The following is a 19171-nucleotide window of genomic DNA, read 5'->3' as shown; positions in this document are numbered from 1 at the left end:
GCCATGGTAACATCACTCAACAGATCCAGGAATAAACCACGCGCAGCGAGTCCGATTCAACCGAAACATCGAGTTCTTCAACGATTGAGCGATTTCTTCAATGATTGAGTGAGTTCACGAAGTCAACTTGAAGTAACACGACAACCTTCACACTTCTTCATGTCAAAATGCCATCAAATCTAAATCGCCTATTCACAGCACAGAAGAATATTATCTCATCTCTGGTTTTCTAAATTGTATTTCCTTCAAGCCATAAATCCAGGTTTCGTTTCTTTTATCTTGTATATTGCCTGCTATTGAATCTCTGTTTGTTGTTGTTTTTGTATTGACTGATTCAAAATTGTGAGAATCTTTTGAAACCGTGAGTAACCGATATGAAGAGATTTAGTGTTGTTGCTCGAAGCAAGGAGATTGGCGGAGGGAGACAGTTCGTGGAAATCGAGTTGAATAGAAGAACAAAGTGAGAGAGTTGAGTAAGCGTTGAGAGAGATGAGAAAAGCGTTAGGAAGAGGAGAAGAGGAAAATGATTCACGATTTGAGAGAAGAGTGAGTTTGAACCAATTTTAGAGAGTTCTGGGAAGAGGGCCTGAACAGGGCCTGGATATTGTGATTTTCTCACCTCATTCAGTACCATTCATGAATGTTGTGATTCCCCTTTCTTCTTTCAGTGTCATTCCTGAAAGATGTTTCTCACTTTATTCAGTGCCTTTCTTGGATATTGTGATTTCTCACCACATTCATTGCCATTCCTGTATGTTGTGATTCCTCTTTCTTCTTTGAGTGCTATTCCTGAAAGATGTTTCTCACTTTATTCAGTGCCATTCCTGGATATTGTGATTTTCACACCTCATCCAGTGCCATTCCTGAATGTTGCGAGACCTCTTTCTTCGTTCAGTTTCATTCTTGAAAGATTTTTCTCGTACATTCAATGCTTTTCGGGATGTGCCTGATTCTTTTTCAAAGTTCATTCAATGCCTTTTTGAATGTCTTTGATGATGTTTTCCAGAGTTTATTCAATGCTTTAATGAATATTTCTGATGTTTGGTTCTCTTACATTTAATGCTTTTCTAGATGTGCCTGACTTCTTTTCTGGAGTTCATTCAATACTTTTGTGAATGCCTTCGATGATCGTTTATGTTGCTTTCTAGAGTTTATTCAATGTTATTATGAATATCTCTTATAACTGTGACCTTTCACCCAAATGTCTCTTTCATTAAGTCTTTCACCCATTCCATGAATAGTTTGTCTCTCGTGGCGCTATATTCCCCACAAAGATCTGAGTCTGTCTCCTGTCATATCATATGAAAAACAAAAAAAAAGAATTCATACCTCATATCATTCTAGGGGCATCTTAGGCTAAAAATCGCGTTTGTTTATATTTAAGTATCTCTTATCTTGTCGAGACGAAGTTTTCAACTCTCATATCTCCTGATAGAAGAAACTTAAATAGGGGCAGGTGTTGCACCCTTATTTTTACCCTACGATTTCATGTCATTTGCATCACTGAATTTCACCTTATTATGTTTTATGTTACTAACCTTGCACGATTTTATGACTTTAATTTTTAATTCAATTTAAATCAAGTTGAATTTTAAATTTGAGTAAATAAAATCATTTTTTTATCATATTATTTTTTTTGCTTTGGTTTTTTTCTTTTAATAGGTGCTAACTTAGGGAGGTCCAAAAATTAAAAAGATTCAAGTACAAGGCCCATTTTATTGTTGGTCCAAGCTAGAATTGTAAAGAGGTCCAAGCCAAAATCATTGGTCCAAGTTTCTTAAGCCATGAATCCAAGGGAGAAGAGTCACGGTTTTTACATAGAAAAAAGTTTCACCATTACATCATCTTCATGACATCATATCCATTCCACCTCACATTAAGGACAAAATGAAAACAAATTCTACAGCTCATGCAAATTGCTCACATGCATTTTGCACAAAATCAGGGAGCCATCCTAACCAATTTGATTCTCACTAATCCTCTGCTAATTCAAAATTTCCATATTGCCTTCAATTTCTCTGCCTATATAAGAACATTCTCAACACAATGCAAGGGGATGAAGAAAATATGTGGTTACCCTACCAAATTCATTACAGAAACTTCCTCCAAATTTTAAATCATCACCATCCTCCATAACCTTCATCTCCATAAATATAGCACATCAAATCCATATCATACCGTTCATAATATCATCATAATTCCTTTCACCATTGCGAAACAATCACATCAACAGTACAAATAGATCCATACTTCATTGTAACCTTCAATCCACCTGCATTTGTATCATCATCTTCAATCACTTCACAACCAACATCACAATTTCTTTAACCTTCAGCTTCATAGAATCAACACACCTTCAATTTTCTTCAAAGCTACAACAATACCGGATTCACCACCAAAACACCTACAACGATTCAGTTTAACAAGTCAAGCCATGGTAACATCACTCAACAGATCCAGGAATAAACCACGCGCAGCGAGTCCGACTCAACCGAAACATCGAGTTCTTCAACGATTGAGCGATTTCTTCAATGATTGAATGAGTTCACGAAGTCAACTTGAAGTAACACGACAACCTTCACACTTCTTCATGTCAAAATGCCATCAAATCTAAATCGCCTATTCACAGCATAGAAGAATATTATCTCATCTCTGGTTTTCTAAATTGTATTTCCTTCAAGCCATAAATCCAGGTTTCGTTTCTTTTATCTTGTATATTGCTTGCTATTGAATCTCTGTTTGTTGTTGTTTTTGTATTGACTGATTCAAAATTGTGAGAATCTTTTGAAACCGTGAGTAACCGAGATGAAGAGATTTAGTGTTGTTGCTCGAAGCAAGGAGATTGGAGGAGGGAGACAGTTGGTGGAAACCGAGTTGAATAGAAGAACAAAGTGAGAGAGTTGAGTGAGCGTTGAGAGAGATGAGAAAAAGTGTTAGGAAGAGGAGAAGAGGAGAATGATTCACGATTTGAGAGAAGAGTGAGTTTGAACCAATTTTAGAGAGTTCTGGGAAGAGGGCCTGAACAGGGCCTGGATATTGTGATTTTCTCAACTCATTCAGTACCATTCATGAATGTTGTGATTCCCCTTTCTTCTTTCAGTGTCATTTCTGAAAGATGTTTCTCACTTTATTCAGTGCCTTTCTTGGATATTGTGATTTCTCACCACATTCATTGCCATTCCTGGATGTTGTGATTCCTCTTTCTTCTTTGAGTGCTATTCCTGAAAGATGTTTCTCACTTTATTCAGTGCCATTCCTGGATATTGTGATTTTCACACCTCATCCAGTGCCATTCCTGAATGTTGCGATACCTCTTTCTTCGTTCAGTTCCATTCTTGAAAGATTTTTCTCGTACATTCAATGCTTTTCGGGATGTGCCTGATTCTTTTTCAAAGTTCATTCAATGCTTTTTTGAATGTCTTTGATGATGTTTTCCAGAGTTTATTCAATGCTTTAATGAATATGTCTAATGTTTGGTTCTCTTACATTTAATGTTTTTATAGATGTGTCTGACTTCTTTTCCGGAGTTCATTCAATACTTTTGTGAATGCCTTCGATGATCGTTTATGTTGCTTTCCAGAGTTTATTAAATGCTATTATGAATATCTCTTATAATTGTCACCTTTCACCCAAATGTCTCTTTCATTAAGTCTTTCACCCATTCCATGAATAGTTTGTCTCTCGTGGCGCTATATTCCCCACAAAGATCCGAGTCTGTCTCTTGTCATATCATATGAAAAACGAAAAAAGAAATTATACCTCATATCATTCTTGGGGCATCTTAGGCTAAAAATCGCGTTTGTTTATATTTAAGTATCTCCTATCTTGTCGAGACGAAGTTTTCAACTCTCATATCTCCTGATAGAAGAAACTTAAATAGGGGCAGGTGTTGCACCCTGATTTTTACCCTACGATTTCATCTCATTTGCATCAGTGCATTTCACCTGATTATGTTTTATGTTACTAACCTTGCACGATTTTATGACTTTAATTTTTAATTCAATTTAAATTAAGTTGAATTTTAAATTTGAGTTAATAAAATCATTTTTTTATCATTTTTTTTGCTTTGGTTTTTGTTTTTTAATAGGTGCTAACCTAGGGAGGTCCAAATTAAAAAGATTCAAATACAAGGCCTATTTTATTGTTGGTCCAAGCTAGAATTATAAAGAGGTCCAAGCCAAAATCATTGGTCCAAGTTTCTTAAGCCATGAAGCCAAGGGAGAAGAGTCACGGTTTCTACACAGAAAAAAGTTTCACCATTACATCATCTTCATGACATCATATCCATTCCACCTCATATTAAGGACAAAATGCAAACAAATTCTACAGCTCATGCAAATTCCTCACGCGCATTTGAATGGCAATATCATAGAGAGAAGTCCTGTGAATGTGATTCACGAATTTTGGTACCACATGCATAGTGTCAGTTATGTCATATGCATTTTGTCATAACATGATTGAATGGATTTCTGTGTTTTGTGTTGTAATCTATTATTGTGTGAATTGATGAATAATAGATGTGAGTCTGAATATGTATAATTGGGTGAACAGTATATTATGATGCTCGTTGCTTATGAATTGCATAATATTTACTAATTGAGAATGAGACTCACCCTTACATGTTGTCATTTTCAGATTGAGGAGTAGCGGCATTAGTGCTCGGTGAGGATGACTCGTAGAGTTTATCCGTTTATATTGGGTCGTGTCGGTCATGCTCTGATCTTGTAACACTGGGGGACGATAGTTATAGAGTTTTATGAGATTACTCTATTTTATTGGTGTTGGATTATATTTCCATTTGGTTATATTAATGATATTTCTTATTCCGCTGTGATAAACATGATTGTGTTTTTGGTAAATCGTTCCTAATGAAGCATGACTTGAACATGATTGGTTTATTTATTTTAAATAATTGTGGCACCCTTGTGTTTATGTTTTTACTCTGATATATTTATTTAATTTGCCACGGGGTTTAGAAGGGTGTTACAATAGTGGTATCAGAGCATAGTCGGTCGTTGTGACCAGAGTCTTGTTGTTAATTTTTCCTTTCGGTATGCGACATGTGTGTGAAACACTGTCGGTACTCAGTGTGTTCTAGCTATTTGCCTGCAGAAGTGGGATTGAAACTAGTGGGGGAGAAGCTATGCTTCTTGGATATGTCTCAGATGCAAGATGTTAGCGTGATGCGGAGGGCAGCAGTACAAGAGTGTGGAGTTATTGGTTTCTGAAGTGAAGGTGACATGGGCTGTAGAATGTTGTTGTTATTTCAGTTGGAGTGTCTCGGAGTAGATGATGGTTATTTCTGGCAAATGGAATTTTGAAGTTGTGATGCTTCAAGTGCTACTGATGGACTGTGATGTTGTCGTGTGAGTAGCCCTATGTGAAAGGTCGTTGTTGAAGCGGTGATTAAAGGAAGTAATGTCGTAGGCCTTGCCGTAGGACTACTAGTAAGTAAATGAGATGATGGTAGGGGTTATCGATGTTGTTGAGAACATTTTGAAGCGCGATTAATGCGAAGAGACGAGTATGATCTCAAGGATAAGAAGGTTGATGATGGCGTACATGAATTTGATTTCGTGACGTTGCAGAAATCGAACTTCGGCGATGGGATGTGTTGCTCGAGTTATAAGGAGTTTGGAAGCGAAGAGATATGATAAGGGGCTGTTTAGAATGTGATTGATTCGAAGAGGATGAGTTTTGGAGCGAATTTTCGTAAGCAAAACGCAGGAAAATTGCTGAATCGTTATGAAACTTCGAAAATTCATAACTGGAGTTCTGGACATCCGATTTGAGTTCCGTTTGAAGCGTCGGAAAGCTAACGAGATGAACCTTGTTATAAAAATGGTTGCAGCAGCTGTAACATATTTAATTGTGACAGGATGATGTTGGAAAGAGGTGAAGTTACGGTTACGCTTGTTCTTAGAACTAGACTTGTTTGTTGGTACTGCACGGGATGTCTGTGTCGGAGTTGAGCGGATTGAAGGAATAATTAAAAGGTTTGTGGAGAAGAAATTTTAGGAATTAAATGTGCCAATTGAAGAGTTTTGGAGATGTCGTATAGAGTGTCGCTGCATGGCGTCGGTATTGCATTTTTGGATAACGATTGGAAACATTCATATCTTGAGCTCTGAGTGTCGGATTAATGTGTCGTTTGAACCCACGAAGAGGAGAGATTATGTTCTACCTTATGGAAGAGTTATAAATACAGTAGAGTAGTCCTATGAGGAGATATTATGATGTCGGTTAAAGAAGCATGAAAAAGTGTTGAATTATGAGATTACTCTATTTTATTAGAGTTTTATGAGATTACTCTATTTTATTGGTGTTGGATTATATTTCCATTTGGTTATATTGATGATGTTTCTTATTCCGCTGTGATAAACATGATTGTGTTTTTGGTAAATCGTTCCTAATGAAGCATGACTTGAACATGATTGGTTTATTTATTTTAAATAATTGTGGCACCCTTGTGTTTATGTTTTTACTCTGATATATTTATTTAATTTGCCGCGGGGTTTAGAAGGGTGTTACAATAGTGGTATCAGAGCATAGTCGGTCGTTGTGACCAGAGTCTTGTTGTTAATTTTTCCTTTCGGTATGCGACATGTGTGTGAAACACTGTCGGTACTCGATGTGTTCTAGCTATTTGCCTGCAGAAGTGGGATTGAAACTAGTGGGGGAGAAGCTATGCTTCTCGGATATGTCTCAGATGCAAGATGTTAGCGTGATGCGGAGGGCAGCAGTACAAGAGTGTGGAGTTGTTGGTTTCTGAAGTGAAGGTGACATGGGCTGTAGAATGTGGTTGTTATTTCAGTTGGAGTGTCTCGGAGTAGATGATGGTTATTTCTGGAAAATGGAATTTTGAAGTTGTGATGCTTCAAGTGCTACTGATGGACTGTGATGTTGTCGTGTGAGTAGCCCTATGTGAAAGGTCATTGTTGAAGCGGTGATTAAAGGAAGTATTGTCGTAGGCCTTGCCGTAGGACTACTAGTAAGTAATTGAGATGATGGTAGAGGTTATCGATGTTGTTGAGAACGTTTTGAAGCGCGATTAATGCGAAGAGACGAGTATGATCTCAAGGATAAGAAGGTTGATGATGGCGTACATGAATTTGATTTCGTGACGTTGCAGAAATCGAACTTCGGCGATGGGATGTGTTGCTCGAGTTATAAGGAGTTTAGAAGGAAAGAGATATGATAAGGGGCTGTTTAGAATGTGATTGATTCGAAGAGGATGAGTTTTGGAGCGGAATTTTCGTAAGCAAAACGCAGGAAAATTGATGAATCGTTATGAAACTTCGAAAATCCATAACTGGAGTTCTGGACATCCGATTTGAGTTCCGTTTGAAGCGTCGGAAAGCTAACGAGATGAACCTTGTTATAAAAATGGTTGCAGCAGCTGTAACATATTTAATTGTGACAGAATGATGTTGGAAAGAGGTGAAGTTACGGTTACGCTTGTTCTTAGAACTAGACTTGTTTGTTGGTACTGCACGGGATGTCTGTGTCGGAGTTGAACGGATTGAAGGAATAATTAAAAGGTTTGTTGAGAAGAAATTTTAGGAATTAAATGTGCCAATTGAGGAGTTTTTGTGATGTCGTATAGAGTGTCGCTGCATGGCGTCGGTATTGCATTTTTGGATAACGATTGGAAACATTCATATCTTGAGCTCTGAGTATCGGATTAATGTGTCGTTTGAACCCACGAAGAGGAGAGATTATGTTCTACCTTATGGAAGAGTTATAAATACAGAAGAGTGGTCCTATGAGGAGATATTTTGATGTCGGTTAAAGAAGCATGAAAAAGTGCTGAATTATGATATTACTCTATTTTATTAGAGTTTTATGAGATTACTCTATTTTATTGGTGTTGGATTATATGTCCATTTGGTTATATTGATGATGTTTCTTATTCCGCTGTGATAAACATGATTGTGTTTTTGGTAAATCGTTCCTAATGAAGCATGACTTGACCATGATTGGTTTATTTATTTTAAATAATTGTGGCACCCTTGTGTTTATGTTTTTACTCTGATATATTTATTTAATTTGCCGCGGGGTTTAGATGGGTGTTACAGAATACAACACAAACAAAGACATTAACACTTGAGATTTATAAGTTATACAAAGATAAAAATATTAAGACTATGTGCAATACAATACATATATACCAAAGCATAGTGTCGATTTTCCAGTTCTTGTTGTGATATCTTGTTGTTTTCTTCCTTCAAATCTTTAGCTCCTTATATAAAGGCACAAAATAGTCGTTGGAAGATGACTTGTACAAGTATATTTGTGGAGAAACACAAGTATCTGTGAAGATCTACATCTTCTGAGTAAAAGCTTTATCCATGGTGTCTTTCTCAAATATGGCGACCACAAGGATGTTGGAGTAAACTAAAGAGGTCGTAGAAGTATAGACTTAGCGCTTTCTCAGAAATAATCAATCCAAGATTTTGATGACAAAGATTCCATGTGTCTTCGACAGCAATATATATTGAGTGCGGAGAAGAGCAACATAACTATTTTTTGGACTTATCTGAAAGTACACGTGGAGACAGGTCCAAGGGCGAAATGCTTGCAGTGAAGACGTGTCAATTTCTAAGGCGAAAGCCGTTGAAGGCGATTTATCTAAGTATTAGTATAAATAGGAGTTCTAGTCTTAGGATTCGGTATGTCAAAATCATTACACAAACTCACAAACTCAAAGTATCCAAACGTTAAGAGAGAAAAGAGTCGATCGAGCGAGATGTATGATTCTGAACACCAATGATATTTACACTTTAAGCAAATTTCCTTTATTTTAGCTTGTCTTTTGCACTTTTTATCTTTATCTTTTTGCCTTACTATTTACAAAAATTTCAACCAAGTCAAAATCCTTCATTTTCTACAAAATATTACATTTCAAACTTAGTAGAAATCAAAATAGAATTCACTTCACACCAAACACTTAAACAAAGTCACAGATATTTATTCACATATGTTCTAGGATCAACTAATCAATCTTGCAATTAACCTTTTTAAAAGACTAACAATTATTTATTAAATTCCACGTTAACAATCATCAAAATAATTTTAAAATATAAATTAAATACACATAATGATTAATTTTCAATGTAAACCTTTTTGTATTGGCTCTACATATCCTATTTTCTCATAATAAAAACTATCAGTTAATTTAAAGTAATTTTTTTATTTAATTATTTAGATGAAAATAAAATTACTAAGAGCTATAATAAAAAAATATTAAAAACAAAACTTTTAAATTGTTGTTTCAGCACCCATAAAATATTTTGAAATTAATGAATGGATAACATTTCACATCAAAATCATTTGGCTTCAAAATCTTGGGATAAAATTAATTTGTTTCTGGCGGAAAAGAATTTAATTTTTTTTTGTTTAGAATAGAGAGTATTGAAAAGAGACTCAACTTTTCTGATTTGACAAAATAAAGAAAGTTTTATTAATAACATGGACCTCCATGCTTAAGTAAAGCCAAAAGCATGAAAAGACATCATGAAACAACTTGGAACTCCATTCCAATTTTTTTTTTCATCATCACCGAAATAATGCGTTTCGGATTCAATTCTGATATTAAGTGGTTTCAATCCTTTATCAATCATAGTTGTAAAAATTAAACCGTATATCAAATTCAACGTCAATGATCACTGAAACATCTAACAATTGGTACAAATCTGTAAATTTGTTTAAAACTTTTTTTGTATGCAGTTTTTTAATAAAAAATGTCGGTAGTTAGTTGTTTGTTAGTACTACTTTTTCTTCTTTGTTAGAGATTGAATTTCAATGACCTTATATTCTTTAAACTTAGTTCAACTAGTTTAAACTAGATAATTGAATCTAAGACTTTAATATTTAGTTTTTATTATAAACTCCATCTATAACCTTAAATTAAAAATTAAATAATTAAGTTAATAATGTTTATGATCTTAACAATGACACATTATTATAAAAATATTCGGAACATGCAACATTAACAATTATAAAAATAAAAATAAAAATAAAAACTAAATGGATAACAAATAATTTAAAGGATCAAAGTTCAAATAATTTTTTTAGAGGTACTAAAAATTGATTATTTTTTTTAAAGGACTAAACATAATTAATCTAATCTTTAAATAATATAGTTTTGAGCAACCCCACTAGCAACAATACATAAACATATTTGAGAGGTTCGATAGAAGGCGAATTCAACACAATGAATTGTTAGATTGCACCTTCCACAACTTTTGCCTTCAAGCGCCACTACTATAAAAAAAAAAGTTTCATGCTAACATGTTTTTTTTAAGTAAGAATTTCATAAATAGGAAGAACTAAGAATTCTCCAACTTTGATACACAAGAGACGGTCTGAAACCGACAACACGATATTACAATTCTGCTGTGAATTCAATGTCAAGAACAAAATATAAAAGACAAGGGAAGAATAAAGGACAAGGAAGAAGAAGAACACAAGAATTGGTTATAACTGCTATTCTTTTACTTTTTCTTAGAAAACAAGATTACAAATTTACAAGAATAACAAATAACCTCTCTCCCCCTAAATTAGGATTTGTTGTGTGCAATGATGGGAGACTAGTATGCTATTTATAATAAAACCTAACATACTAACTAATGGGCTTTTTCCACAAGGCCCGTTACACAAGTCAACTTAATAAACAAGCTAACTTAACAAATTAGGGTTAAAACACTAAAACATTATTTAACATGCTAATAACCCTAGCATCTTCGACACAAGCATGTGAACAACCTTCGACTTCATGCTTAATCCTGTCGAACCACGAAGCTACCCTTAGACCATATTAGAGTTTGATCCAATATCTCACAAATCTCCACCTTTGTGATCATATCAGCAGCATTGTCCTCAGTCGAAAACCTTCAGCACTTGGACTTCTCCACGCTCGATTACTCCTTTGAAGAAATGCAGACTCACATCAATGTGTTTAGTTTGCTCATGATACGCTGAGTTCTTCGACAGGTGTATTGCAATTTGACTATCACATTTAAAGTGATACCTTTACCTTGAAGTTTCAGCTCCTTAGCAAAACCTTCAAGCCAAAATGCTTCTTTCACAGCTTCAGTTAGGGCAATATACTCCGCTTCAGTGGTTGATAGAGCAACAACCTTCTAAAGTGTTGCTTTCCAACTAATTGATGTGCCAAACATGGTGAAAACATATCCAGAAATAGACTTTCTAGAATCCTTACAACTTGCATAATCAGAGTCGACATATCTTTCGATTACTACTTTACTATCTTCACCCAAGGCTCCACCATAAATTAGGACCCATTTATGTACCTTAAAATCCACTTTAATGCTTGCCAGTGAGCCTTTCTAGGATTCGCCATGTACCTGCTTACAAGACTTACTGCATATGCTATGTCGGGTCTAGTACAGACCATAGCATACATTAAAAAACCAACTATATTAGCATATGGGATGTTGTTCATATAGGCTCTTTCGACATCACTATTGGGACACTGATCAATACTCATCTTGAATTGAGGGTTTGTCGGAGTCACAACTGGCTTCGAATTCGACATACCAAACCTTTCGAGAATCTTTCAAAGATATGCCTCTTGAGATACGCATAATTTCGACTTCTTTCTATCTATTCGAATGTCAATTCCAAGAATCCTAGAAGCAGCTCCCAGATCCTTCATATCGAACTCCTTATTGAGTTCAGCTTTCACCCTCTTTACATCTTCGACGTTATTGATTGCTATGAGAATATCATCCACATAAAGCAACAAAATAACAAATGAATTACCAAGTTGAAATCTGAAGTAAACACAGTGGTCGAACTGACTTCTAATGAAACTTATGCATGCCATGAACTTGTCGAATCTCCTATTCCACTGTCGAGGAGATTGTTTCAGCCCATATAAAGATCTCTTTAGCTTTCACACATAATCTTCCTTCCCCTTTTCGACATACCCTTCAGTTTGCCTCATCAGGATCGTTTCATCTAGATCACCATACAAGAACGCAGTATTCACATCCATTTGTTCCAGTTCTAGGTCGAAATGTGCCACTATGGAAAGCAACATTCAAATGGACCTATACTTCACAACAGGAGAAAACACATCATTGAAGTCTACACCTTCTTTCTGAGTGAAACCCCTTGCAACTAACCTTGCCTTGTATCTTTTCGACGTCACTCCTTCAATTCCTTTCTTAACTTTTAAAGATAACCATCTTGAAACTTGTCAAGTATGTTATCAAAGTTAGTAATGAAGATCGATGGTGAGTGAAGGATGTTCTCGGATTTAAATTCAATGGAAATTTATCATAAGCTTGATAAAATCATAGCGACTACATGATAAACTTCCATAAGTCTTAAATCAACCGCATACAGTTCTCTTCCATATTTGATCTTTTTTTGTTTGGGACACGATATATTGCGATATGTTAAGCAGATCGCCAAGTGATTTATGTAGAAATCACCCTACAACGAGGTCGGTCAAAACTTTATGTGCTAGTGCATGCGAGAGAAGCGATATATAGATCACTCTCCGAAAGCAATACCGCACGAAAAGAAAATAGGTAACGATCTAGTCTTTACCAAGAATCCATAAGAATTCTCAAGGTATTAAGACTTTCATTGATCAAAAGAGAAAGAGAGGAGAAAAAGAATAAAAATGCATAAAGCAAATCAACTCACACTATCATTAATATCATTCATCTAATATTATGAATTTGGTCATTTCAAACCTATCAACATCCTAGATCCAATTATATTAATGAAGTAGAGGAAGAAGGAAGTCAAAACAAGCATAAAAAACCAAAAAAAAACATTTTGCCTCAGTGGAAATCGATTTACCCCTGTGGGAAATTGGTTTCCTGAGTGCGGATTTTCAAATCTGGCGCAAAAATAGAGTGGAAATCGATTTACCTCTGTAGGAAATCAATTTCCTGCGCACAGTTTTCAAAAAAACAGCATTATGAAGCATAAAACTTGATTTAAGCAAACATACAAACACTTTATGATCACATATCAATTGGAGCACGAAATTTTCATCAATTCACCATCAAATAGGACCAATGTAGCATCAAAGATGCATTAAACACAAGCAATAAAGATCTACATCTTAGAGTTTAGAATTTTACCACTTCTTGAACAAAATGTCGGAGTAGCTTCAAGAACAAGCACAAAATGAGTAGATCCTTCAAAATTGGAGATGAACAAGTAGAGAAAAGAGTGAAATGAAGAAGGTTTAGTTCAAAACTAGCAAGATTCAAGGTGAATCTTACGAATTCTATGAAAATGAACTTTGGATAAGGGTTTTGGAAAGGATGAGAAGTGAAAATGCAAGAATTTCTTTGGCTCTCCAAGCTTGTCAAACCGGGAACCGGCCTGGTAACCGGTCTGGTTCAATAGTCAGATCGGGTAGCCATCAAACCGGTGGGAACCGGTGAAAACCGGCGGTTTAATTGCTTTTTTTTTTTAAACTTTTTTTTAAACTTTTTTTTTTATTTTTTTTTTAACTTTTTTTTTAACATTTCTTTTAAACTTTTTTTTAATATATTTAGTAGTGTATTACTTAAATAGCATTTTCACATAGTTTTTTTCGTTAGTGACAAATTAAAAACTTTATTATCTATTTGTTATCTTTGCTAATAAATTTTGTTAAATAGCATAAACATATTGAATTTTATTTGATTTTCTTTTTAGGAGGATCCTATTTTGAATTAAATTTGGTACACATTGGAGTTATTTTGTTATAAACTATTCAATTAGATTATGTTGTAATTAGACTTTGTTTGCAATTAGACTTTGTAATTTTTTACTATTTTATTATGTGTGATACCTTTGTTTAAAATTTGAATTTAAGTTATAAAATTGTGAATTTATGATATGATATTTTTAAAAAATTTAAAAGCTAGCTATATTTTTTTAGAGACTGAATCATCCGGTTCGACCGGTTTTATACCTATATAATGACAGGTCTATTCAACCGAGTTATCCGATTTAATCCGGTTTGGTCGTGCCGTTCGACCAGTGACCCAGTGGTTCGACCAATAAACTAGTGACCCAGTACCCTCACCGGTTCGATGACCGGTCCGATTTTTAAAACACTGATCATGAGTTTGAATTTCAACACCAGTAATTTTATTTTTTATATATTTTTAAGCCACATTTTATCACGGTTGAAATTTCAATCATGTTAAAAGGTGGCGCGTAGTAGGGGTGTTTGTGGTTCATGAACTGAATTGAACCAAACCATATTAGTGATTTAACAAAAAGTGATTAATCTGTTAAACCAATTATAGTTCGGTTTAGAATCAATTCAGAACTGATTTATAATTTTAAACTAGTTTAATTTATTTTAATCAGCTTAAAATTAATTTTTTGAAAGAACTGGATTTAACCAAAACAAAAATTATATTCCACTTTAAAAATTTAATTTGTTGGGTCTAAAAGTTAATGAAAAGTAAACTTAAAAAAAAACACTCGCATTCTTTTATTAATTAAAAATAAGTAACTGAAAAAGCATGCATTAAAATATCTGGATTCATTTATACCAAGAAATTGAAAAGGCATGCATTAAAAAAATCTTGATCAATGTATCCAGTGAAACCGTAATCAAGTAACGTGGTCTTATTCTCATGTGTGAACTTACAATGAATAAAAGGGATGTGAAATTACCCATAGTTAGTTGTTTCGTGGTGATTGGCGCTAGACTTGGTAGGGAGAACCACGGTTCGATTTTCGTAACTGCGATCAGGAGTTGCGATCGGGAGGGAGATGAAACCACTTGATGCCAGAACTCGCCCCCAAACCAGACTAAACCGGGTATAAAGCCAAATAAAAAAAGTCAAAACGAAATCTAATTAAAATTGAAATTAGTTGGAGAGAAATGTGTTGTCTGACATTTGAGATTCTACCGTTCATACTTTACATGTTTAGGGAACAACATAAAGTGAAAATGAAAAAAAGGAAAATAAAAAAGTGAAAATGTGATAAAGCTATACTATGTAGTAAGTAAAAGTAATGAAGAAATATTAAAAAATTATAATTAAAATATTTATTATTTTAATTTAAAATGATAAAGAAAATTCAATTTTTTTAAAAAAAATTATTATTTATTTTTAGATTTTCTTAACTTTTTGTTTTTTAAAAAACTAATTTATATAACTAAGTCAGTTTATATAAGGAAACTGGTCTTAAACTGAATTAGAATTGTTTAAATTAAATGGTTAAGTTCATTAATCATTTAAATTGTTCAGTTATTTTACGATGCAATTCAGTTCAGTTCATGTTTACAATTCAGTTAATTATATTTTTGAACACCCCTAGCTCGTAGTCATGGATTTGAATCTCGCATAGCAACTTTGTCTTTTTATTTATTTTTAAGTCACTTTCACCATAGTTGAAAGTCCAATCATGATGAAAAGTGGTGTCTTCCTATTTTTTATTTTTAAATTAAAATATAAATTAAATTTCAGTAGTCAAGTGAATACAATGCATGGAACTAGTAGTTGTGAAATGCAGTTGTTTATGAGTTTTTGGTTGTTTATGACTTTGGGGTACAAGTTGTGAATTGCAGCCACACATCTTGCATCTAAGATATATCCCAACTTACCAAAGCATGTGTCTTTGTAATTCAGTCCATTGATAAGCATCTTATACAAATCTCTTAAGAAAATAAGTGTGAAAGAAAAGTCGACATGAATTTCATAGATTTTAGCAGCCATGGCACAAGGGTGTTCCTTACTAAGTAACTCATCACTAGAAATAAATAATACCATGCATTATGTATTAGAATATTGACAACTACTTTCTTTGAACCATACAATCTCAATTGTTTTCATTTTGTCTCTTTGTGTCACATTTAGGATTGCCCTTGAAATGTCAGCTACAAGAGATGTACCTTTAGGAAATGCAAAGCCAAAACCGTCGGTTTTAAATCTGTGTTCAACCATGACATACTTTGAACAATTATAAATTCCAATAAAGTGCTTAACATAAGGAACTTCATCAAAAGCTCATTTACACTTCCTTTTATGAAATGCTCATTACACTCTTCAGCTGACTGATAAGGAATGAGCTGAGAATCTTGAAATTGTAAGCCTTTCAAGATTCCATAAACAAAAGAACCTTTGAGATAGCTAACATTCATCTTATTCTTTAGAAGTTGGTTAACATCTGTAATAGTTGGACTTGAAACCACCACAATCCTACCCAAGTTGCTCACCAATTTCTCTCTATGAGCATAAACCATAATTGAGAAGGAAAACTATAACCTTGTGCCAATTTGATGAGAGAGTGGTCCTCTGAAATAGTTGTTTATTCTATGTTACCCAAAGTTTCCAGGTCAATGGCTTTCAAAAGGCCCATGCATTTTTCTTCCTGCTGTCGTTCATTGAAACGATCATTGTCACACCAGATGTGTATGGCATTGTGAAATCAACATAGTTGGATATGTTTGTAATGATGGGTATATCACCCACAACCACATCGTACTTCCTGTAATAGAGTTCATTGTATGTTCCCGCTATCTCCCCATTAGGCTTTGCAAATGCAACAAATTCAAATTGTGGTAAGCCATAAGGTAATGCTTCCACCACAACTTTGAAGACATCGATACAGAAGCTGGTGGCTTGTGTTGAATTTTCACTAGGATCCAAGATTACTTTCAAAAATTAAGTGTAGTTATTTCCATTTTTCTGGAACTCCTATCCTTAAATTCTTCCCATTTATAGTTGGAATTTCCCATCCCTTTAAAATAAAGTTCATATATCCTCGAGAAATACAAGCAAAGTTAACAATTAAATCATATGGAAATGAGGATGATCCAACACTAAAAATTAAACCAAACTCGAGCACAACTCCACTAGATGGGGAATTGTTGGAACATTATGCATATATTCCAATATAGGGAGATGAATTGAAAAAGTTCATTAAGCCAAGCCAAGTCTCACATTGTATACTAGTTGCAAAAACTCCTTAGTCCCACATTGCTTAGATTAGAAATCTTAGCTAGTTTACTTCATTATATAATGAAGTCACTTGTTTCATTCCAAAACACACCAAAAACTTATTTTGAGTTTTTCCTTCCTCACTCTCATAACTCCGCGTCTTTCGAATTGTCGAAGCGCCAACTTCTCCCCCTTTCTTTCTACTCGTTGAATTTTCTGAGTACCTTCTTGAATTCTCTTTAGAGAATTATGTTAATTTCTCCTCGTTTGAGTTGAGAAATTATAAGTATAATTTTTTCTTGGATTCTCTTTAGAGAATTATTGAAATTTCTCTTGGTTTGAGAAATTACTACGACTGGTTTTTATACCAGATACTAAGATGGTATTCATACCATATTTGAATGGTCCTAGTACCATCTGAGGGTGTATTTCTAGACCGATTATCTACCGTGCAAGTAGTAATCGTATAGTATAGAACCGGGCTGTTTTATCCTAGAGGCGTCGTGGTTATTAAGAGCTGCTTTGCATAATTTGGCAGTACTGCGAAACGTCTTAAAGAAAGCGTACCGATCCGCGACTCGACCCGGTAATTTCTTCAGTGGAAAATTTGTTAAAATCGTGATCCAACAATTTTAAGACGTTTCGAATTGCCATGGCTACTGAAGAAATTATTGGTACTTCTGCGGATACTTTCTTTGACAAACCATTCATGTTTGAGAGATTTCACTTCAAATGTTGGCAACAAATGATGATTTTCTTCTTAATGTTGAAAAAGATAGCTAACATTTTGACCGAGGACATTTTATTGCTCCTTTTGGATCAATCGAATAAACTAACGGTAAGAAAATTGTGGATCAAAAGGAACACGTAACAGTGTTGAAGCTGAATCTGCTGCACAGATTAAAGCGAACAATTTACAGTTTAGGAAAGAAATCACCTTATAGAAAGAATGATTATAACATTCTGAATGGAATCACAAATGGTCTGTATGACTATTACAATAACTGTGATAATTCAAAATATGTTTAAGAGGCTCTGGAAAACAAGTATAACATTGAAGAAGCTGGAGAACAGAAGAATGATTTTAGCAGCTACGTAAAGTATCAGATGGTAGTTGAAAGGTCCGTAGAAACTCAAAGTCACGAACTTCAAAAGATTGCTCATAAGATCATTGTTGAAGGTATGCATTTATAAGCAATTCGAATTTCTTTTATTATTGACAAACTGTCCCCTAGTTTGAAAGTCTTTAAGAATTATGTTTTGTTACAAAATAAAATAAATTTTAATTGAGAGACTGATTATTCTCATTAAAGAAGAATATCAGAGACATGATTATATAGAAAAGTCTCGGTTGTTTTAAACAACAAAAAGAAATTCGGTGTGGTTCTGAAGTCATATGGCAAATCATTAAAGAATTAGAACCGCAATATTGTGAACCGAATTAAGAATGAGAACCCTTATATGGCCTCAATTGCTCCAACTAGACAACAACCGCCACCTCATAGAAATGACGTTGTTTTCCTTTTGTTTCAACTGTGGAAAACTAAGTCATATGGATAAGAGATGTAGCCTGTAATGCTTGAACTTGGTGTAGCCCGTAATGCACTGGTTAACATGGCTAATGGAAAATTTATTCATATGATCATCGAAATTAACATGGTTGATGGATCTGATGGTTGGTGGATAAACACAGGCGTCTCTCGTCGTGTTTGCAAGGATCTTGTTATGTTTAAAACATACACGAATATTAAAGATAAGAAAGTGTTGTTGGAAGATGTCCATACCACTAATGTTGTCGATATTGGAGAAGTGGAACAATGTCCACCTATGAAAAGACTTCAATTTTGAAGGATGTCATGTATGCTCCCGAGATTATAAAGAATCATGTTTATGTTTTGATTCTTCTTCTTCTAAATAAGGCAATATTTAGTCAGTTTAATGGATTAGATTTATACTCCATTATCACAAAGAATGATACTTTTGTGAATGAAATTGATAAGTTTAAAAACTTTGTAAAGCATTTGAAAATGATTTAGTAAGAACTTGTAGTGATAGGTAAACTGTATGATTCTAGTTTATTTAATTATTTTTATAAACAACATGGAATTGTATATGAAACGAATGCTCCATATTCTCCTGAAATGCATGGTAAAACAGAAAGAAAAGATAGAACTCTTACTGAACTTGTTGTTGCAATTATGATGAATTTTTGTGCTGCACCTCACTAGTGG

The 19171-nt window shown here is 34.3% G+C and overlaps 1 pseudogene; it reads right to left on the bottom strand.

Annotated features, from left to right (window-relative positions):
• Nucleotides 1-15773: 15773 nt before the first annotated feature.
• On the bottom strand, nucleotides 15774-16845 carry LOC131626015 (glutamate receptor 2.3-like; annotated as a pseudogene).
• Between the last annotated feature and the right edge of the window lie 2326 nt (nucleotides 16846-19171).

The sequence above is a fragment of the Vicia villosa genome, unplaced genomic scaffold (assembly GCF_029867415.1).
Source record: "Vicia villosa cultivar HV-30 ecotype Madison, WI unplaced genomic scaffold, Vvil1.0 ctg.000253F_1_1, whole genome shotgun sequence".
Lineage (NCBI taxonomy): Eukaryota > Viridiplantae > Streptophyta > Magnoliopsida > Fabales > Fabaceae > Vicia > Vicia villosa.
The sequence above is the reverse complement of the archived record's forward strand: the minus strand, read 5'-3'. Positions and strand labels throughout refer to the sequence as shown.